General features: G+C 39.2%; 1 protein-coding gene and 1 pseudogene across 4 annotated transcripts in view; one reads left to right on the plus strand and one right to left on the minus strand.

Annotated features, from left to right (window-relative positions):
* The window catches only part of MRPL39 (mitochondrial ribosomal protein L39), a 157,487-nt gene that overhangs the window by 49,980 nt on the left and 83,302 nt on the right, over positions 1-24,205 (plus strand). The window lies entirely within an intron of this gene.
* On the minus strand, positions 19,306-20,429 carry LOC112309051 (eukaryotic translation initiation factor 3 subunit F pseudogene; annotated as a pseudogene).

The raw sequence follows: 24,205 nt of genomic DNA on the forward strand, positions 1-24,205 counted from the left end.
TTTGTTTATCTATCTTGTGGTTTTATCACCTGGTATATTGCCTGTTTGGAGCCTCTGCTAAATATGATTTGATGGTTTACAAGTGAATAATCCATCTTTCTAGTCACTCAAGTCAGAAGTCTTGGAGATGGTTCTTAATGCCTCTTTAGCTCCTCTGTAATTGTTCACTGGTACCATTTCAAGGCCTCTTGTTCATCCATTTCTATCCTTCTGTCATTAGTTTACCACATGGCCCTGAGGATGAGGTTTTAAATGTGGACATTTGATCATATCACTTCATGCTAAAAAGACTTTGATGACTTTGGAAGACCTTATGTGACATACGAGATTTCTCATGATCTGCCCCTTTCTCTGTAAATCCTCACCTCTGTTGAACCACTTGCTCTTCATTCACGGAAAGCTATGCATCTACATCTTGGTCACAAGGTACTGGTGACAGGCCCTCTGGGCAGAAATATTAAGACATGATTCCTAACTTCATTGGATTCCTAGGTGACTATCAAAGGCCTTTAAATATTATAACTGTTACAATAAAATTGATTATAAGAGCTATGAAAAAATATGTAACTGACATTAAGGGGTACAATTGTCAGGCACAGTCTCCTGGTGGAGAGGATAGGCAATAATATAAGAGACATTTGAAAGGATAAGTAGGAATTGGGCAGGTAAAGAAGGAAAGGTAGATTTTGTGTTTGTAAGTTAGAGGGAACTTTTCCTTGTAAGGGAGAATGGTGGTGTGAGACTGTGTGTATGAATAGAGTCGTGATAAGAATGCAGTTAATGGAAGGAGCTACATTGGGAACTATCTTGTGTACCAGGTTAAGGTGTTTGAATTTTGTGTTCAGGGCAGTGAAGAATTACTTAAAAATGTGAATGTGTAAGTGCTATGACCATATTTGTGTTTTAGGGGAAAAAATCTGTGATGAATCTAATTAATAGATTGGAGTGAAGCAGGAATGGAGAGAGCAGAAGACCTTGACAATGATCCACTTGGTGAGTTATGAGCACCTGAATTAAGTCAGTAGCAGGGAGTCAGAGAAGGTGTACACTTGAAGGGCAGGAATAGTTGTACTTGATGCCTGACCATGTGGGTCAAGAAGGGTGAGTCAAGGATGGTTCTTAGGTTTCTGGTTTAGGAGAAGAGAAAAACAGACACACAAAATATGAAGAGGGTATAGGAGAAAGATGGTCACATTGAACTCAGATGCTTATTGGACGTCCAACTGGAGATTGAACGCACAATTAAATATAGTAGTCTGGAGCGTAGAGCATTGATTTTGGCTTCATATATATGTATATAGTTTGGAGACACTGGCATATAGGTGTCATGGAGATTACATAATATGAGTTAGGAAAAGTGTTAGTGTGAGAAAAGAAGAGCTGAGAAGAGAGTGTTCAAAAGCCTGAGAACCTCAATACTTAGAAGATGATTGAAGGAAGGGAGAAAGTAGAGGAGCAAGAAAGTTAGGAGGAAAACCCACGAAAGGTTCTTGAAAGCCAACTGAGGAGAAAATTTTGTGACATGGGGGAGAGGTTCTAGAGATTTAGGTGTGACAGGAAAGTCAAATAACATAAAAATTAAAAAATATTTGAATTTGGCAACAAGAAGGTCTTTGATGATGTTGATGAGAGAGAGGTGAGGATAGAAATGCGCTTCCAGCCATGGTTGGAAGAGCAGGTAGGCGCTTACAAAGTGGGGACAACTTTTTCAAGTATGAAGTAGTTTAGCCATGAAGTGAATGATGTAGGGCTGTAGCTGCAAGAACCAAGAGGGTCAAGGAGCAAGACCTTTCAAATAGAAAATGTGATAATATTTATATGCTGAATGGAAAGAGCTAGAAAGACAGGGAAAGCTAGAGATACAGTCAAGAAGGGCTAATTAATATAACAATATCCCTAAAGACATAAAGGAAGAATTAGATATAGAGCTCAGAGAAAAATACATAACCAGAATTTTCCAGGGAAAATTATAACTGAGAAATAGGGAGGTAACAGCTTAAAAGGCCTAGATATGAATGCTGAAGCCATTTGAAAAAAGGATACATTTCACTTATTTTGTTAAAATCTGAGAAAAAATGTCAACATTTTTTCCCTGAGAGTAAAAATATGGAATGCAAAAATGTTAAACTAGTAGAAAATATCTAAACATAAAACATAAGATAATATTAATAAGAACTGAGAAGTAGTGATGGCTGGGATGAGGATTAAATATGTTCTAAGTTAGGTAAGGTAGCTGAAAAGTTCTTGACTAGCTCCCACACTAAGATGTCACTTCTTCCATAAAATGTTCTCGAACATCTTAGTCAAGGTGGGGTCTCTTCCGTGCACTTCCGTAGCCTCTTGGGCTTTTCTGTGATTACCCTTAACATACTGAGTTGTAAATGTCTGTTCACTTGCTTGTATTTCAACCAGATTTTAAGCAATGTCCAGACAAGGACTAGGTTTATCTTTTTTGCCATTTTAATTATAAATCCCATCATAGTGGTGGGTACAGAGTAGGGGCTCAATGTGTATTTGTTGACTGAGTGTATCAGTTTCACTCGATCTTGATTTGGATTTATAGATTTAAAAAATGAGCATAATAATAACTATAAATAGAATTTTTAAAAATAGGACATTTTTCTATCTATTAGGGATTGGTATAGACAGCTGAATCATATGGTGAATAGTACACAAGAAATTATTGCTAAAACAATAATAAAGGATAGATTAATATGAAAGATATAAATTATAAGATACTTATAAATGAGTTAAACTCCTTTATTGAAAGAACAACACTTTCATGTAGAATTTTAAAAAGTCAACAGGAAAATCTTCAGAGAAAGATACCATTCAAGCGATACTACCTTAAAAGTTAAAAGAATGAGCAAAGGCCAATGCAAACAAAAAGAAAGCTGGCATCCAAAGCAACACAATTACCAAACTGTACTGGTAAAAGGTAAAATTCACGTTTTGCCATCCTTTGCCCAGGTATCTTTACTCCTTTATGTATGTGTATATTTAGCTAGTGAGTTATTGCCATTGTGTTTTAAAGCATATTGCAGACATCTTATTCTTTCACTAATAACCACTTAAATAATGTACAACAGATATTATCAATTTTTGTACCCTATAAACAGAGACTATATTCATAGAACATTAGAACATGACTACCTGTTAGAACACATAAAATCTATCTGTTATTAAAAAAAGCAGAGAGTTTACGGGATACAGTCCCTGAACACATGTAGGAAAACAGAAATGAACAATATAATAAGTTTGATTTAAAGACCTGATCACTTGGAAAAAAATTATTCTAAGTAACTGCAATGTCTAGAGGAAAGCAAAATTGCAATTACAGGATATTTAGAACAGAGTGACAACAGAAAAGTAAGACTGTACTAAAGAATTTCCCATGTATTATTTAATAAATAAGGAAAATGAAGATTAAACAGGCTGTGTTAGTATAAGAAGTTGTAAGAGGGCACTATGAGGAAGTTAAGAACATCAGTAGGACAGAACAGGAAGATTAGAGCAGGAAATTATGAATTTAAAAACAAATTCCAGTATATACGTTCAAAACACAAGGAATCAATTACTAGACAAATTTCAATCAAAACAACATAAACAATAACAGCAATACAGAGAGGGAGGGAGGGAGGGAAGGAGGGAGGGAGGAAGGAAGGGAGGGAGTGTGTGAGAGAGAGACATTATAAATTTATAAATGAAAATGGTTATAACCACTAATGTATGAAGTTTCATTATTATAGAGGTAATAATTCTCTCCATAATTATTTATAAATATAATATATTTCAATTAAAGTTGTAAAGGCTTTGCAGGGACAGATTTGACAAATGATTATAAAGTCATCTATAAAACTAATATTTTAAAAAGTTGAAAAACATTTTTGCTGAAATAGCTCCTAGGACGAGGGACATAAAGGCAAAAATAAACAAATGGGACTACATCAAATTAAAAAGACTTCGTCATGGCTAAAGAAACCATTAGCAAAATGAAATGGGGAGTAACCGTATGAGAGAATATGTTTGCCAATGATACATTGGATACACACACAATCCAATTAAACAATGGGGAAAGGACCTGAATAGACAGTTCTCCAAGGAGGACCTACAGATGGCCCATAGGCATATGAAAAGATGCTCAACATCACTAGCCATCAGAGAGATGCACATTAAAAGCACAGTGAGATATCACCTCACTCCTGTCAGAATGGTGATCATTAATAAATCAACAAACAGTAAGTGCTGGCAGGAATGCAGAGAAAGGGAGCCCTAGTGCACTGTTGGTGGGAATACAGACTGGTGCAGCCACTGTGGAAAACAGTATGGAATTTCCTCAAAATATTAGAAATGAACTGCTTTTTGACCCAGCTATTCCACTGCTGGGAATATACCCTAAGAATCCCAAATCACCAATTCCAAAGAACTTAAGGACCCTTACGTTCATAGCAACACTATTTACAATAGCCAAGTGCTGGAAACAGCCTAAGTGCTGATCAGCAAATGAGTGGATCAAAAAACTGGTCCATTTACACAATGGAATACTACGCAGCAGCAAGAAAGAAGGAACTCCTGCCTTTTGCGACAGCATGGATGGAACTGGAGAATATTATGCTAAGTGAAATAAGTTAGTTGATCAATGAAAGATGAATACCATATAATCTCATCTATTAGAAGAATCTAATGAACAAAATAAACTAATGAGCAAAACAGAACCAGAGGCATGGAAACATGGAGCAGACTAACAGCGAGCAGAGGGGAGTGGGGAGGGGGATAATGGTGGAAAGATGTGGAAGGGACTAGTCAAAGAACAAGTATGAATGACCCATGGACAAGGACGGCGGTGTGGGGATTGACTGTGGGAGTCGGCGGTGAGCAGGGTGGAGGAGGGCAAAGGGGGAAAAATTGTGACAACTGAAATAGAATAACAAAAAGTTTAAAAAAATAAAAAAAAAGGAAAGTTGAAAACCCAGTAAAATAAAGTATTTGATTAAACATTCTAATATGTAAAAATTGTTTTAAAAAGTAAGAAAATAAGCCCTGGCTGGTGTGTCTCAGTGGGTTGAGCCCCAGCCTATGAACCAAAGGGTCACTGGTTCGATTCCTAGTCAGGGCACATGCCTGGGTTGTGGGCCAGGTCCCCAGTTGGGGATGCATGAGAGGCAACCACACATTGTTTCTCTCCCTTTCTCCCTCCCTTCCCCTCTGCCTAAAAATAAAAAAATAAAATCTTTAAAAAGAAAAAAAGTAAGAAAATGATAAAAACTGAGGGAAGTGGTTACTTCCAGGTGCATGTGAGGGATAGACAGACAGGAAAATAGGATGGGAGGACATAGGTAGATGTCAGTTAATGTTCTTGTTTGTGGGGCGAGTGATGGATTAATGGATATCCATTTCATCATTAAACACTAATAGACTAAATGCTAAATACTTACTCACATAAAGTAAGGTAGGTCTATTGCAATAACTCTGATTAACCGAGAATTATGATTAACCCAATTTCATGCATCTAAAGCTCATTGTGAAAATTTACTGAGAGAAAATAGCTAAAGACAACTTTGTACAAGAATGATGTGTGTGTATGTGCAGGGAGGGGGACATATAGAAATAGGACTTACATTGCTTGCTATTAAAATGTACCATAAAGCTACAGCAGTAAGAATAGTGTACTTCTTGTCCAGGAATACACAGTCAGTCTGAGGAAACAGAGGAGGAAGTCCAGAAATAGATGTGTGGGTGTTCGTGTGTATTACAGTCAGTAACGTGACGAAGACAATTTAGCATAGTGAACCTGCATCACCTAGTTCTCAATAGATATTTTTATTAGCTTCATTAACTTGACATTTCAAGTCAGTGTAAGCTAGAATAAATCACTTAAAAATTATATTGAGACAGTTGCTAAAAATTCAGAAAAAGATTAAACTTCATCCTTTATTCCATGATAACTAAAATAGATTCCAACTGGATTAGCTGTCTAAATAGAAAAGGAAAACAGAGATTTTAAAAAACGATATGAGCAAATAGCCATATAATCAAGAAGAATGTGAAAGGCTTTCTCAGTGTCATGTCAAAGAAGTAAACAAAAAGACTTGATTTTTGCCTCTTCTGTTAAATAAGATCCTTCCTCTAGGATTTTGTGGATAGTTGCCTTCAGGAAATCTTGGTCCTCTTCAAAGAGATTTGCTTTTTCCATGGGGAGATATGACTATTTTTCTTATTTCTCCTTGAAGTTCAATCAGTGAAAAAGGATAGTTAGGAGGGAGCTACAGTCTGAAACACGTAGACGCTTTCACTTGGCATATTCAAGTTCTTTCTTCATTTTAGAAAGATTTTCAGCATTATGTCTTTGAATATTTTTAATAAAAATGATTTTGTTGGATTTGGGAGGACTGATAAAATATCACCCATTTCTTTCCCTCCCAAACTTGAAAGCAAGAAAGAAATAAGACCCAGCAGACAGACTTACTGAAGTTTAATATGTTATCTTTATTATTGTGGGCTGGAAACAATGACTGGTGGACTGAGGCCCCATGGATTGATGACTTTCCCCCTGAATTAGACAGATTTGCTCTCCTTGTCTCACCTCTCAGACAGTGCTCTCACTTGTCCTTGAAGGAGAGCAGCCCGTGCCTCTCCACAAACGGGCAGACCAGAAGCAAGGGCCAAAATGCACCCATCCACCACTTCCAGTCCTCAATTCCAAATTCACCCATCAGATAAATCACTCTGTCCCTGGAGAGAATGAACTGAAAGGACAGAATAAAGATGAAATTGTTGTTCCATATTTTTTCCTGTAATGGAATTGAGTAGAGCTTCTCTTCTGTTGATAAAAGGACAAGGCACGGGGAATAGGAGGTTGACAAAGACCCTTCGCTTGACCAGATTTTAGTCAGGCTCCTGAACCTTCTCTTAAGCCCATCTGTGCCCTTCCTTGTAAAATTCAGTTTTAGGAAGGATATTGCTAAGTCAGTTTCACCAGAACCAGCCTGGCCCTTGGTATATCCTCACCCTTCAGGTTCCTCACCCCTCACCATCCTCCAGGGGACATCTAATTACCGGGGCTTGTCTTCAGCGAAGAATCCTGTGAGGTCGGTTTAGTCAGAATCCTCTGTACCCTGACTTTTCCTCTTAGTACTTTCCCATTCGCCGCCCCCTCCCCGGCTCCTTGGCAATGAATTCCCATGTGCTTGTGCTGTGTTCATTCGGAGTTGACCCCAATCTCTCTCCCCCACTGCAAAGTCCCATTGTGGTGGTCCCTACGCCTGTTGTGTTGGTCCCGAATAAAGTCTACCTTACCATGTTTACAAGTGTAATTGAATATTTCTTCATATGATTATCTCAACATTATTTTTTTGGGGGTGGGGATTGGTTTCCTACTTCAGACATCAACTATGCCAGACTATCTTTACCTGGATTTCTTCATTTTTAGTTTTCCTCTGATTGTTTGAATCTTTGTCTTTTTCATCTGTCTTCACTGTGACTATCTCCAACCTTCCTTCATGTCAATTATTCAATCTGCAGCCACGTATATTATGTTTCCTGCTTTTAGACATGTATTCATTAGGTCGTTGATAATATTGTTATCAATGTTGCATCCTCAAATTGTTTTATTAAACCTGCAATCTTCTCGTGTCATTAAAAAAATCTATTAGCATTTTTGTTAATGTTGTAAATAATTTGAAGCACTTTGGAACATTTTCTCTTTTGCTATGTATATATGGTATATTTTTTTCTTGTTTTCTACCTGCCAGTTCTCCCCCGTTTCCCCCAATCCTTTCTTCTCTCCCTCCCTCCCCTTCTTGCTATGTTTCTTCCTTTCTTTGTGTGGCTTGCATGCTTGCCATGCCATTCCTTTTTCTAGCTTACTCATAGTTGGGTGGCTGTGCTCAGAAATTTTATTTGATCTGCTAGAATGTAGGAGGATTCTTACATCCCTTTCTACCATACCTTTGACTTATTTACTTCCTCCACTGCTCCGCAGTTTGGGTACTGGATTTTTTTTGTGTGTGTGTGATCTGCTTTTAAAAAAAGAAAGATTTTATTTATTTTTAGAGAGAGGGGAAGGGAGGGAGATAGGGAGGGAGGGAAACATCTATGTGAAAGGGAAAGCTTGATTAGTTGCCTCTCTCACACTCCCTGCCAGGGACCTGGCCCACACCCCAGGCATGTGTCTTGACTGGGAATCAAATTGGTGACCTTTCGGTCTATGGAATGAGGCCCAACCCACTGAGCCACACCAGTCAGGGACATCTACTTTTTGAAGCACCGAAGCACAGTGGCAGCCTGGAGAAACAGCTTAGCTAAGGGGGTGTGGTGCTGTTGTTGGAAGACCTGAGCTCTGTTATGACGTCCAAGATTGTATAAACCAGTGGAGACATGCCAAGATCCACTCCACCTAGATAGGGGTTGTATTCCATCCCTAGGGGAGAATGACTTTGTATTGCAGGTGGGGTCTGCAGTTTGGTATGTGTAGCTCTGGATTTTGTTTCCTGATTTTTATCAATATCTCTCTAGAAATCATTTGTGATATTCCTGAGTGGAAAGATGATAGGGGAAGAGGGGAAAGATGATACCTTCACCACTCCGCATTTGGCTCCTGTTAGATATGGGGTGTGGTCCGTAGGATGTCCCCTCCCTCCCCTAAAGATATCTAATCTCCCAAACCTGTGACTATGTTACATGACAAAGGGGACTTTGCAGATGTAATTAAAGTTCCTGGCCATAAAATCAGGAGATTATTTTGGATTATTCAAGAGTGCCCAATCTAATCACATAAACCGTTAAAAGCAGAGAACTTCCTTATTTTAATTATATTTTATTGATTATGCTATTAGAGTTTTCCCAATATTTCCCATTTTGCCTCCCTCCACCCAGCACCCCTCCTCACTCAGGCAATCCCTTCACTGTTGTTCAAGTCCATGGGTCATGTGTATAAGTTTTTTGACTACTCCATTTCCTATACCATACTCTGTAACTACCTATTTGTACTTCTTAATCCCTTCACCTCTTCACCTATTCCCTTACACCCTGCTCCCATCTGGCAACCATCAAAATGCTCTCTGTATCCATGATTCTGTCTCTGTTCTTGTTTGCTTAGTTTGTTTTTTAGATTCAATTGTTGATAGGTATGTATTTATTGTCATTTTATTGTTTATAGTATTGATTTTCTTCTTTGTCTTAAATAAGTCCCTTTAACATTTCATATAATAATGGTTTGGTGATGGTGAACTCCTTTAGTTTTTTCTGATCCAGGAAGCTCCTTATCTGTCCTTCCATTCTAAATGATATCTTTGCTGGGTAGAGCAATCTTGGCTGTAGGTCCGTGCTTTTCATGACTTTGGATATTTCTTGCCAGCCCCTTCTAGCCTGCAAAATTTGTTTTGAGAAATCAGCTGACAGGCTTATGGGAACTACCCTGTAGGTAACTAACTGCTTTTCTCTTGCTACTTTTAAGATTCTCTCTTTATCTTTAACCTTTGGCATTTTAATTATGATGTGAATGGAGTGGGCTTCTTTGCATCTATTTTGATTGGCACTCTCTGTGCTTTTTGGACTTGCATGTTTATTTCCTTCTCCAAATTAGGGAAGTTTTCTTTCATTGTGTTTTCAAAGAGATTTCCAATTCCTTGCTCTTTCTCCTTTCCTTCCGGCACTCCTATGATGTGAATGTCAGACCTCTTGAAGTTGTTCTGGAGGTGTCTTATACTATCCTCATTTTTTTGGATTCTTTTTTCTTCTTGTTGTTCTGATTGGTTGTTTTTGCTTACTTATGTTCCAAATCATTGATTTGAGTCTTGGTTTCATTCACTCTACTGTTGTTTCCCTGTAAATTGTTAGTTATTTCAAATAGTGTATCCTTCATTTCCAACTGGATCTTTCATATATTGTTGAGGTCCTCACTAAGTTCCTTGAGCATCATTAAAATCAATGTTTTTAACTCTGCATCTGAGAGGTTGCTTATCTCCATTTTCTTTAGTTCTTTTTCTGGAGTTTTGATGTGTTTTTTCTTTTGGGCCATGTTCCTTTGTCTCCTCATTTTGGCAGCCTCCCTGTATTTGTTTCTCTATATTAGATAAAGCTGCTTTGACTACATGTCTTGGTAGTGTGCCCTAATGTAGTAGGTGTCCTGTAGGGTCCAGTGGCACAGCCTCCCTTATCATCCAAGCTGGGTATTTGAGGTGTGCCCTTTGTGTGGGTTGAGTACACCTTCCTCTTGTACTTGAAACTTGGTTGCTGTTGGCAGGTCAATGAGGGGGCTTACCCAGCCAGTCAGTTGGAAGGATTGGGTGTGACCACTGACCACCAACCTCTGCCCTCCATGGAGAATCAGCTGTGCAGGGGCAGGAAGGTGGTGCTCTGATGTGGTCTGTAGCCACCCAGTGGTGGACAGGCCCTGGGATTTCCCAGATGGTGTAGGCCAATGTCAGCCCCCACCTGTGTTTTGTCCAGGACCACCCTGCCTGAACTATAGAGCAGTGTGAGATTGCTGCTACTTGTGCTAGGCTCAGAGATTCCCAGGCAAGGCCAAGCTGTGAATCTAGGCTGCTACTAGTGCTGTACCTAGGGCCACTTAGCAAGAAGTAGGGGGCTGGGAGCTCACTGAGGCCAGCTGTTGCTTGTTTGAAAGGATTTATGAAGTTGTGAAGCATGGGCCAAGACCAGCCAATCATATGGATAAGCTACTGTAAACAGCTCTAAGTTGGGTGGGACAGAGTTTCAGGGGATCTCCAGGGTGGAACAAACAGTGTTAGCCAGGTTGATGGAGTCCCAGATGTGGCACCCACCTGCCACCTTTCTGTCTGGGAGAAAGCTGTTCCCTAGTTCTCGCCTTGATTCCAGACACTTCAATTCCTCCCTGTGTGCCACTGGTCCCTTTCAAGCTGCTACTCCAGTGCTGGAGCTCAGAGGGAGTAAGTTCTTGTGTTGGTTCTTTAAGAGGAACTGTTTGGAATTCCAGAAATTTCTTCCACTGACTCAATCCCTACTGGTTTTTGCAGCCAGATATGGGGATTTACCTTCCTGGCTGCAAAAACCAGTAGGAATCCTGGGCTGGTGAACCTGGTGTGGGGCTAGGACTCCTTGCTTCTGAACTATCCCTCCTGAATTTTTATCTACCACATGTGGGTGTGACCAGCTTGTTCTGCATATCTGCCGCTCTTATCAGTCTGGATGGATATGGTTTCTTTAATTCTGTAGTTTTAAGATTTCCATTCAACTCAATTTCTGCTGGTTCTGAGTGATGGTTGTTCTGTAGTTTAGTTATAATTTTAATGTGGTTGTGCAAGGAGGTGAGTCTTGTTTACCTATGCCACCATCTTGACTGGAAGTCTGATAATCTTATCCAGAGAACTTTCTGTAGCTGGAGGAAGAAGAGTTGTGTTAAAATCAAAAGTCAAAGATATTCAAAGTATGAGGAGGACTCAAGGGGAAGCTGCTGATTTAAAGATGGAGGGGGCAACAAGAAGAGTTTAGGTGGCTTTAAGGAGAGGAGAGAGAGGCTCCTGGCTGACAGCCAACAAGGAAACAGGGATATCAGTCCTGCAGCCCAAATAACTGAACTCTGTCAACAGCCTGAATGACCTTGGAAAGAGACGCACCCTAGGAGCCTCCAGAGAAGAATCCAGCTTGCCAACACCTTGATCTCAGACTGAAAACGGGGCCAGAGGAACCAGCTGAGCTCACTGGACTCCTGACCCACAGAACTGTGAGATAATAAGTGTGTGTTGTTTCAGTCCGCTAAATTTACAGTTATTTGTTATGGCAGCAATAGAAAACCAAGAGTTTTAGAAAGGTTATGATTTTGATGACTGACTGGCCTATGATCAGTATGTGAGGGGGTAGGGCTAGGACTTATATGCCATGCTGCCCACTTCTGCTTTGAGTTCTTTTTCTCAGTAACTTTTTTTAGAGGAGTTGATCTTTTTAGTCTTTGTCCTTTTTTTTGAGTACCACTGGTGAGTTTATTTTGTTATTTTTGAAATGCGCACTTTAATTCATGTGGTATTGGAAGAGAGAGAATCAGTAGTATAGCTTGATTCAGCTGTCTGAATCCTGAAATTTCTTGCTCATTGAGTCTTTAGAAATGAGATTGAGGGAGAATTCTATGAGTCTAGAATTAAAACAAATTGTCAAAAATAAGGGTTATTTATAAATAAAATAAATGTGTGTGATAGTTAATTTTCTTTCAACTTGACTGAGCCATGGGGTACTTAGATATTTGCCTGAATATTATTTCTGGGTGTGTCTATGGAATTGTTTGCAGAAGAGACTAGCATTTGAATCCTCAGATTGAGTAAAGCCTACTGACCTCCCCTGTTTGGGTAGGCATTATCTAATCTGCTGAGGCCCTGAAAAAACAAAAGGTAAGATTAGGGATAATTTGCTTTCTGTGCCTGACTGCAGGGACTAGAGCATTGATCTTCTTTTGCCCTTGGAGTGGGACTTACACTGCTGATTGTCTTGGTTCTTAGGACTTTGGACTTAGACTAGAACTACGCCACTGACTTTCTTGGGTCTCTAGCTTGCAGACCAAAGGTTGTGTGACTTCTCAGCCTCCATAATAATGTGAGCCAATGTCTTATGATATCCATCCATCTGTCTATCTATCTGTCTATCTATCTATCTCTCTATCATCTCCTCTTGGTTCTGCTTTTCTGGAGAACCCTGATTAGTACAGTGTATATGTATATTTACATGTATACACACATATACTGTGATATGCTTTCAGTCCTATTTATACATGAAGGCCAGAAATATAGGTTATGTGAAAAATGGCATTGATATTTTGATAGGGATTGCATTGAATCTATAGATTTCTTTGGATAGTATGGCCATTTTAATAATGTTAATTCTTCCTATCCATGAACACAATATATGCTTCCATTTATTTGTACCTTTTCCAGTTTCCTTATTCAATGTCTTACAATTTCCTGAGTATAGGCCTTTTACCTCCTTGGTTAAATTTATTCCTATGGTTTTTTTTTTTAAGTAATTGTAAATTGAATTTTTTAAAAATTTATATTTCTGATAGTTTACTATATGTATAAAAATGCAACCAATTTATGAATATTAATTTTGTATTATGCTACTTTACTGAAATCTTTTATCAGTTCTAGTAGATTTTTGGTGGAATCTAGGGTTCTCTCTGTATAGTATCATGTGATCTGCAAATAATGACAGTTTTACTTTGTCCTTCCCAATTTGGATATCTTTTTATTTATTTTTCTTGTCTGATTGCTGTGGCCAGGGCTTTAATACTATGTTGAATAAAATGACATGGTACTGCCATAAAAACAGACACATGCATCAATGGAATGGAATAGAGAGCCCAGAAATAAACCCATGCTTATATACTTAACTTATCTATGACAAAGGAGGCAAGCACATACAATGGGGTAAAGATAATCTATTCAGTAAATGGTGTTAGGAAAACTGGACAGATACATAAAAAAAGATGAAACTATACCACTTTCTTACACCATATGCAAGAATAAACTCAAAATGGGTTAATACTTAAATGTAATATCCTAAATCATAAAACTAGAAGAAAACACAGGCAGTAAACTCTGACATTGCTCTTAGTAATATTTTTTTGATATATCTCCTTAGGTAAGAGTAACAAAAGCAGAAAACAAATAGGACTACATCAAACTGGAGAGTTTTTACACAGCAAAGGAAACAATTAACAAAATGGAAAGACAACCTCCTGGGAGAAGTTATTTGCTAGTGATACATCAAATAAGGTGTTAATATCTAAAATTTATAAAGAACTCATAAAGCTTAACAACAAAAACCAAACAATCCATTAAAAAATGGGCAGAGAACCTGAATAAACATATCTCCAAAGAGGACATACAGATGGCCAATAGACATATGAAGAGATGTTTAGTGTCACTTATCATCAGAGAAATGTAAATTAAAACCAAATGAAATACCACCTCTCACCTGTCAGATGGCTATCATCAGTAAATCAATAAACAACAAGTGTTGGCAAGGATGTAGAGAAAAGGGAACCCTTGGACATTGTTGATGGGAATGCAGATTGGTACAGCCAGTATGGAAAACAGTATAGAGGTTTCTCAAAAAATTAAAAATAGAACTGTCTTATGAAGCAGCACTTCTGTTTCTAGGTATTTATCCAATGAAATCCAAAACACTAATTCAGAAAGATATATGCATCCCTATGTACATTGCAGCAATTTTTACAGTAGCCAAGGTATGCAAGCAGCCCAAATGTTTATCAATAAAAGATTGGCTAAAGAAAATGTGGTACAAATATACCATGGAATATTGCTTGGCAATAAAAAGAATGAAATCTTACCATTTATGACAACACGATGGAGTAGTGGATATTATGTGGGAAATATGTCAGATGAAGACAGACAGCCTATGATTTCACTTATATGTGAAATCTAAGGAGCAAAATAAATGAACAAACAAAACAGAAACAATTATAGACACAGAGAGCAAACTGATGGTTGCCAGGTGGAAAGGGGGATGGATAGCTGGGTGAAAGGTGAAGGGAGTAAAAGTATAATTGGTAGTTGCAGAATAATCAGGGTTGTAAAGTACAGCATAGGGAATACAGTCAATAACATTGTAGTAACTATATGTGGTACCAGGTGGGTAATAGTCTTATCAGAGGGGTCACTTTGTAAATTATATAAATGTCTAATTACTGTGCTGTACACCTGAAGCCAATATAAAATAATATTGAATGTTAACTGTTGGGGACCACTTTGTGTGGCATCAGAGACTGTAGCCCTTCGAGTCCAAGATATTGAGAGAGGCCTGTAAGTCTCCACTGGAACGCTGGGAATGCAGGAGGCAGGCATGCCCCGATGCTAGCACCTAGGGTTCCCGTGGGAAATCAGGCCTGAAGAATGCATTGTACCCTTTGAAGCCTGCTTTGCTTTGTATAGCCCTGTTGGTATAAACCAGATAAGCGTAAGGAGTGAACTCCTTATCTTAAGAAATATGCCTTAAAAACCATCTGGCACCAGCATATCTAACAGACCCTGACCTGAGGCAGATCTCTGTGATATCTATACATAATATCTGTTATCATAATTATCTGTTCAATTGTTATCTTTACATAATATCTGTTTTCTATTTACTATAGCCTTTGGGCATTGATTGATGAGCTATGCTTGCACGCTGTATACCCCTGCACATACCCATCCCAGTAAAAGCCATTTCTGAGAAGGGCTTGCGGCATTCTCTACTAGAGGGAATCACCAGCCCCTTTCCCTCCAGAACAACACGACTCATTTCATCCATGACTGGGAGGACTCCGAGAGATGGAGTTCCCGTCAGTTAACTATAATTGAAAAAAAAAGTTCATTATCACAAGCACAACAAAATTGTAACTACATGAGATGTTGGATCTTAACTGAACTTACTGTGGTAATCATTTCATAATATATACATATATCAAATTGTGTTGCCCATTTTAATTTAATACAATGTTATATGTCAATTATATCTCAGTAAAGAAAAAATTAAAAGTTAAAAAAAGGAATGAATTTCTTCAAAATACCTATAGATTTTATTGTTTTGGTCTTTTAGTTTTTTCATTCCACCCAAATTTTCTGGGTGCTCATCATGTGTCAGATGTAGTACTAGATGTTGAGGAATCAAGGATGAGCAAGGTAGACATTATCATTAACTTTTTAGAAAGTTTGTAACAGCCTAGGAGAGCATGTTTGGTTCAATTAAACTAGCAAGGGTGGATTTGTATTGATATGAATATAGTTGAACCAGGCACTCTTTTGCATTTCTGGGATCTGCAAGTGTTACTGTTTAAGGGTGTACTGGGAAATACCAGTCACTAAATAAATGCTATCGAGTAGAGTATATGAGTGTCTATGGGAGTATGAAGAAGGAGACTGAACCCAATCATTATCCAGACAAAGGTTTCTTTGAGGAAACCTACAAGATAGATGATTGGGAAGTCACCAGTAGACAGGGGAGACCTGGAGAGGCTGCCAGGTGGAGATGGCAGCAAGCCTGAAGACCTAGAAGGTACAGAGAGCACAGCAAGGTGGTATGACTAGTAGATACTTTGGATGGTGGGAGGAAGAGAGTGAACCGAGGTTGGGCTTATTACTGCACAAAAGGTCAGCAGATGTAGGTGCCACCATTCTGTCAGTCTTGACCAACGACCGCAATAACTTGGGGAATAGGGAGGTAAACCTGATTTTTATTGTTTCAGCTCTATTGAGATATAGCTGACATCCAACAGTGTGTAAGTTTAAGATGTATGTTGTAGTGATTTTATGTATGTATACATTGCAAAATGATCACTGCAATAAGGTTAGTCAATCCATTCAACACCTCACATAGTTTACAATTTTTTTTTTTTGTGGTGAGAATTTAAAAAACCCACTCTCTTAATAACTTTCAAATATACAATACAGTGTTGCTAACTATAGTCACCATGCTGTACATTAAATGCCCAGAACTTCATCTTATAACTAGACGTTTGTACCCTTATACCACCTTCCCTCATTTCCCATACCACCCCTTTTCCCCACCCTGGCAACCATCAACTGGTTCTCTATGTTTGAGCTCATTGGTTTTAGATTCCACATATAATGTTTGTCTTTCCCTGACTTATTTTACTCAGCATAATGCCCTCAAAGTTCATTCATGTTGTTACAAATAGCAGAATTTTATTCTTTTTTATGGCTGATAATATTCAGATACATATATATATTCATATCTTCTTTATCAAGTCATGTGTCAATGGACGCTTAGGTTGCTTCCATGTCTTGGCTATTGTAGGTAATGCTACAATGAAGTTGTGGGATGACATGAGATTTCATTTCCTTTGAGCATATATTCAGGAGTACGATTGGTGGATCACATGGTAGTTTTATTTTTAATTTTTTGAGGACCTTTTGTACTGTTTTCCACAGTGGGATCACCAATTCGCATTCCCACCAGCAGTGCACAAGTGTTCCTCTTTCTCCACATTCCTGCCAAAGCTTGTTATCTTTTGTCCTTTTGATAACATTGTTACAGGTGAGGTGGTGATATCTGACTATGGTTTTGATTTGCATTTCCCCTGATGATTGGTGATGTTGAGCCCTTCTCACATACCTAATGACCCTGGCTTTTAACACATAATCTTCACTAAACGTCATATTTTGTCTATACTCAATGGAATGGGAAAGTTCAGGGCACATGGCTGCTAAGGTGAGTCTCTGGGTCAGTTCTTCATCGTGTTGTGTGGCTGGTGAAGCCTCTCTTTTCTTTGATGGGCCCCAGAGTGTGCTGGCGATTGCCTTGTATTCCCTTTTTCACCAACTTCTCCACTTTGTAAGCAAACACTTATTGAATACCCTCCTTGGCCCCTTTGGTTTGTTCTGTCTTAGGTACTGGTCTGTGTTAGTTTTCTATCACCACACAACAAATTGCCACAAATGTAGTGGCTTAAAACAACACAGATTTATTAGTCTACAGTTCTGTAGGTCAGAAGTCTGACAGCAGTCTCCCTGGGCTAGAATCAAGGTGTTGGCAGGGCCATATTCCCTACCTGAGTGAGGTTCTCGTGGAGAATGTGTTTTGGGGCTTTTCCCAGCTTCCAGAGGCTGCCCACATTCTTTGGCTTGGGGGCCCCTTCCAAGCCAGCAACAAGATGTGCTTCCCTGGCCACATCTCTTTCTCTGATTCCCTTCTCCTATGTTCCTCTTCCACTTTTAAGGCCCTTGTGATGACATTGGGCCCACCCAGATAATCCATGGGAGATCCCCTATTTTAAGGTCAGCTGAATAGCAACCTTAATTCCCTTTGCCGTGTTGCGTATTTACAGGTTCCAGGGATTAGAATCCAGACATTTTGTGGGAGTGGGGTGGGGTGGGGGCAGAGGGGGTGGAGCATTATTCTGTCTACTGCGTGATCCCTTAGAATATACTTGTCTTTTCTTATGCGGTAACATAAAACTCTGATCTCTTTTTTTCCCCTCTAGGCAATCCTCTCTCTAGAAGAGTTGATTTCTTGCCTGTCACCCCTGCACCCCTCATTTCATCCCTTCCTCACCCTATGCACTCCTGTACCCTAGGCACTACCAGCCTAGCTGACTCCCAGGCCTGACATTTTCTGGCCTGCCTTCTCCTTCATCTAATATCAACAACGATTTTGAATTGTAGGCACATTTTATCATTTGTCTTTGAACAAGCCATCCCAGTAACTCCTTCCTAATGTTGAGAGTTACGTGGTTAAAATCAGAGTTAATCACAGTGAGCAATTGTAATGAACCCTCCTCTGGTTTCCATCAGTGAACAAGCACAGATACTGCCCCTCTGCTTGGTGTTACACAGTAATAGCTGCTGTTCTTGAAATTGCAACGCTAATTCATTCATCGCTTTATTTTTCAATTACTTTTTCCACAGTTAAGAACAATGCTACTAGAGAGATGGATTATGAAGGAGTTATAGAACCAGAAAGTGTGAGAGTCAGTGTACATCACCATTTAAAATTTTTGCAATGTGTGCAAAGTACCTAGAATCAAGATTATTACTATTTACACTTAGAGGGAAGGTTAGTAGAGAATTTTTTTTCTTTTAAAGAGAAAGTACCAGTCAAGCCATTAATCAAGTGAAAACAGTAAAGAAGCATTTAGATTACAATTACTTACAAGAAAAATTAGGTGAAAATTTCACGACAAATCACAAAAGCCTATTCATGAGTTCATGAGTTCATGACTGAAGAAATTTTCAGTGGTACGGGAATATTTTATTATACAATTTAAGTATTTTTATCTAATTCTATTAGGAATCTGCATTTACAATAAATGTGAAAATGATTTAAAGGCACACTGATGATACCAACTTTCTGAAATGGCAACCTGAACAATATTACATTATATACTATATTATATCCTGGTTATATTCTACTTTAATTACAGGTAATTCTCATTTTCCTTTAGTTTTTTATTCAACAGACAAAGCAATGTTTATTTCTGTAATGTAAAGATTTAAACCTTAAATAGTTGTGGATAACAATTAAACCTACCTAGAAATGTTTAAATTTTCTTACTACAATAAACCAGTTTCAAGTTTCTCTAAGATATAAAATAATATTTTGAGGAAAAATGATAGAATAATATGTACTTTTGTGGTTTTAAAAAATGCCATTTCTAAAAAGCATGTCAGGAGATCAGCAAGAACAGTGAGCATCCTATGAGTGCTAGATGAAACAGCAGACTTTTCTTTCACTTACAAAAGACAGGCTATGTTTCTTTCGAGTCACAAGCAGTTGACTCGCTCACTGTGACTCAGATCACAGGAAGCCATTTCCACTTCACTCCATTCTGAGTCCTAGAGCCGGGGCCAGGGTGGAAGGGGTGCTGTTTGGGAGCGTGCACAGGTTTACAAGTTGCTCACTGAGGGCAATCTGTGGCTGTGAGACACTGGCCAGGTAGGTCACCATCAGCGGGTCGTTGATGTTGCTGGTGAATATGGTCTCCATCATCGGGAGCTATCTTGGGTACTTGGTGAACCAGACACATCAAGAAGTGGCCCATAGTATCCTCAGCTGACACCTCTGCAGACAGTACATCTTCCGCACACTGCCACACTGTCCTGAGAGCATCCCGGACACCAGCCCATGACCCTGCTACTTGCTGCAAGTCACTTGAGAGTCCAATCACCTGGTTGGGGCTGAAACAAGTCTTCAGGATCAGGTCGACTCCAATGGGTTCAGTGTCATAATATGCATATTTCACAGTCAGAGGTGTGAACGTCACCCCTGTGGTCCTCCCAGGGACAGCCATTAAAGTGCGGACCTAGCCTTGCTGGTTCTGCCACCATTCTGGAGGCCCGGAGGTGAATGGGGTTGGAGGTTTCCCGGCTGTAGTATTGGGTCAGCCCAGAGCGCCCTGTAATGTCATGTCCTGTGGCGTAGCAGCCCAGGATGAGTTCACTTGGAGAGACTTTACTGTGCAATTCATACATGTTCTTAGCAAATTCCATGTCAACAGCCACCTCATCTTCTGACTCATTGTGCGGCACTGAAAAGCAATTAGTGACTCTCACTGAGAGCTTGTCAAGGTTCCCCAGCAGAGTCCCAATAGCTTGGGCAGCACCCTCATTGCGTCGTCCCTCTTAGCTGTCCACGATAGAGGTCAAAGGACCCAGTGCAGCCGGACCACGCGGCTGCCAGGGAAGGGGCCTGGTAGGGCAGGACCAGCCAGCGACTGTGCAAGGGTTTGCGCCGGGGCTAGCGCTGAGGCCGGGGTCTGGCGGGCCCCGAGGTCACGGCTCCTGCTGGCGCAGAGCCTGGGCTGGAGTTGGACCTGAAACCGGCACTGGAACAGGAGCCAGAGCTGGAGCCGAGGCTGGCGCGGGATCTGGGGCTGAGGCTGGGGTCGCAACGTGGGCTGGCATAGCCGGAGGAACACTAGCCTGGACTGCCCTTGTGACCATCTTGTCGAGGGAGTTAGACCTGCTTTTGTTCCTTTGATTACTCTTTGACGGAATTATCTACCTCTGAGACCAAGGCCAATTTATAGCCAGAGGAATTGGAAGAACAGAAAGTCTCTATTGGCTTTTCAGTTCATTTCCCCAATAAACAGCGATTCAGGAAAGAGTTAAGTTATACCCGGAAAATTAAAATGAGTACCTCAACACGACCTCTCAAACACCTAACGCTTGCCTTTGTCCCTGCAGTGAGTGGATGCTCCTTGTTGGTGTTTGAAGTTGTTGAAAGTTTGAAATCCTGAAGGCACTGGAGAACAGTTGGAGCAATCTATATTATTGACTTCGGTTTTTCTTCTAAGGGTTACAGTTGAACTACAGGTTTGTGATGAGCTCTCCTAGGCATTCGTGTGAATTTGGTTTTGCTTGGCGGGTTCACTTTAGGAGATGGAATTGTGGCGTGGCTGTGCAACGAGGGTTAAATGCATGTGAGTAAATGAGTCACTTCAGCAGTTCTTAGTGCTCCTGCAGTTCCAAGTCAGCCGCTTGGGAAGCAGTTTGCTCCGTACATTGGCAACAAGCTTGATTACTCGAATGTTTGCTTATCTGACAGTTCTGATGTTTTTCTTTACAAGTGTAGTGTGTCAGGAAAAGAAAGGCTTTTATTCAGAACCTTCTCTACCCAGCTGGAAGCCCTGGGCTGAGAGAGTGCTTAGCTTGGTCGTTGATTATAATCTAGATTCATTTCATAGGCCCTAGAGGTATCGGAATCTGGGCGTGGAGAACAAATAAGCCATGACATGAAATATTAAAAATATATGAATGGAAAAGGCCATCCTTTATTTCTTAAAATATGGACAGAATCGGCTTATGTTCCTAAGAAGGAACATAAGCAGTACAAAGAGGGGATTTTTATATGTGTTATGTTGCAGTAATGAGAGGAATCTAAATCACATTTCCTGTAATGTCCCAAGATTGAATGGTATATATATTTGACTTTTAAAAAAGCACATGTTGAAAAAAGGAAACCAACATGTATTCTATGCTAAGGAATAGGAGGGTGGGACTTCAGAGAACAATGTGGGTGGGGAGTTTTTAGAATGAGTTTATCCACTTGCAACGTATTCAGAAAATTTTGATCAAGACAGTCCTTTGATTTTAGTAACACATGGGATTTTACATTTTCTCTGAGCAATTTGTTTCCTTCTCAGTATCTTTTAATTGCCTAGGTTAAATTATATCATGTCATAAACTTAAAGTTTTATGGGCTCAAATATAAAATGATTCTTAAAAATGAAGTATAAACATAATTTTAATAATACAAATTTTTGGTAATATTTGAAAATTCTTTTTTTTAAAATTTTTATTGTTATTGAAAATTCTTATGAATATAGAACCCAATAGATGAGAAAAGACTTTCTAGGGAGATCAAATGGATTCTAGTGCATCACTCTTCCATCCATACTTGGTTGTTATTGTAAATTAGAGCCCTTATAGAGTAGAAGATAGATAATTAGAGACTGAATTTTAAAGAGAATTATTCAAACTGTATCCTATTTATGTAATTAAAAATTCAAGTACAGCAAATTATATTTACTTTAGAGGTACTGAGAGGACAACATAGTATACAAAAGTTATAACCAGTGAAACATGAGTTTTTAAAATACCAATACAAAAATTAAAATCACAGAATTTAATGGATCTTATTCTGGGCAACCTATCAGTGCTTGTCAATTTAAAGAATTTATAGCATAGAATTATATATTGGTTCTCTTCTAATTATCATTTTATACTGTACTAGGTACAAACCAGAGCTTTTTTAGATAAAAATCTAGGTTAGTATAGAACATTATAGTTTAACTGAGATAATTGAATATTTTGAATGATGGTTTTGCATTCCTCTTTCTTCCTAAAATTCCACTGAAAGGAAAGAGTTTGTGAGTAGTAATAGGCCATTCTATTCTTAACTCAAATATTTACTTTGGGAAAGATGATTTGAATTTTACTCATAAATGAGTTTGAACGTTCTTGATCTTATAACAATTGAGCATGAGTCAGCATGGATTTTTGACAAAAAAATTCCGTCAAATGAATTGACATTTTAAAAACTGTAATAATCATGGACATAGATACACCTCCCACCACCCCAATTAAAAAAACAAAAAACCTGTTTAGACACAGTTGCTTATATAGTTAGTTTGATTTTAGAATTCCTGGAATATAGTAATAACGCCTCCTGTTTGCTGGGCAACTACTTTAGACCAGACACTCTTCCAGGAACTTTTTATGGTTTCTCCAAAGTCATGGGCAATTATCCTTACATTACCAATAAGGAAGATGGGGTCTCAGGGGTTAAGTGACTTGTCCCAGGTTGTACTGTAAGTGGCAGAGGCAGCAGTGGAATAAAAGTCTGTTTTTTCCTGAACCTCTCTGTTCTTTGCCTCCACCTTCACCTGCCTCACTCAAGAGCAAAGGCAGTACTGGCGCTACGATGACCAGCTGTTCGGATTTTCCAGGAAACAGTGATTCCTAGAAAGTGGGACTTTCAGTGCTGAGCTTGTGAGTCCTGGCAAACCCAGGCGAGTTGGTCACTCTGTAGGTGCACTCTTGCAGCTGCTGGGAGTCAGCACCGTGGTGACACTGCTCCATTAGAAGCTTCCTGTTCCTGCCAAATTATCTGCTCTGGTGAGGCCTTTTTTTTTTTTTTTTTTTAAACATAGGATAAAATTCAGAGAGCTGTTTTCTGGAATAGCTGGAAACAGTGCTGGCCAATTCTTGACACACAGGGAGTTTGAGCCTACTATTTATTAATTAGTCCCATTCTTTAGCATAACTTGAGAACTCTTAAATAAACTATTTAAAATTTTTTGTCACAGTCCAGGATTATATAAAGAGAATGAATATTCATTAAAGATGTATTTACATCCTTGGTCTCTAATGAATGCAGAATCAGGGTGTTTTCTGATTAAAATGCTTTTCTATTAACATGGTATGTCACTTACCAGTCCTTTTTTGTTCAATCTAACCCCTTACCTTGTGAGTGTTCTCACATCTTTTTCATCTGAAATATTTTTTTTTCCAGTAAGACTGTAAGTTTCTTGATGGTAGGATATGTACCTTTAAATCAGGATAATAGGTAAGATCACAGACTCTGGGGATAGACTGTTAACTCCTAGCAGCAGACCGCGAGCAAAATTACTTCCCTGTACCTGCTTTCTTCACCTTTTTTGTTTTTAAATCCTCACCTGATATGTCAGTTGATTTTTAGAGAGAGAGAGAGAAAGAGAGAGAGAAACATCGATCAGTTACCTCCTCTACATGCCCAAACCAGGGATTGAACCTGCAACCTAGGTATGTGCCCTGCCCTGGAATCAAATCTGCAAACTTTTAGTGTGCAGGGAAGTGATCCAACCAACTGAGCCACCTGGCCAGGGCAAAATGTAAATTTGGAGGGAGGGAAGCTACTCCTACACCTTTGGAATTTTGCTGTCTAAAGACTGACACACTTCAGGATGTAAGCCTTTTAAATATCATATAGTGGGGAGAGGGGTTTACAGGAACTACTATAAAGGACACATGGACAAAATCAAGGGGGAGGGTGGAGGTGGGAGAAGGAGGTGGGGTTAGTTGGGGTGGGGTGGAGGGATGGGGAGAAAATGCAGACAACTGTAACTGAATAACAATAAAAATTAAAAAAAAATAAATATTGGATAATTTTAAAATATACTCTGTGCCATCTCCCATAGCTGCTACATTGTGTCTGTGATTCAGGACTCCTATTGATA

Source organism: Desmodus rotundus, chromosome 2, assembly GCF_022682495.2.
Source record: "Desmodus rotundus isolate HL8 chromosome 2, HLdesRot8A.1, whole genome shotgun sequence".
Classification (NCBI taxonomy): Eukaryota; Metazoa; Chordata; class Mammalia; order Chiroptera; family Phyllostomidae; genus Desmodus; species Desmodus rotundus.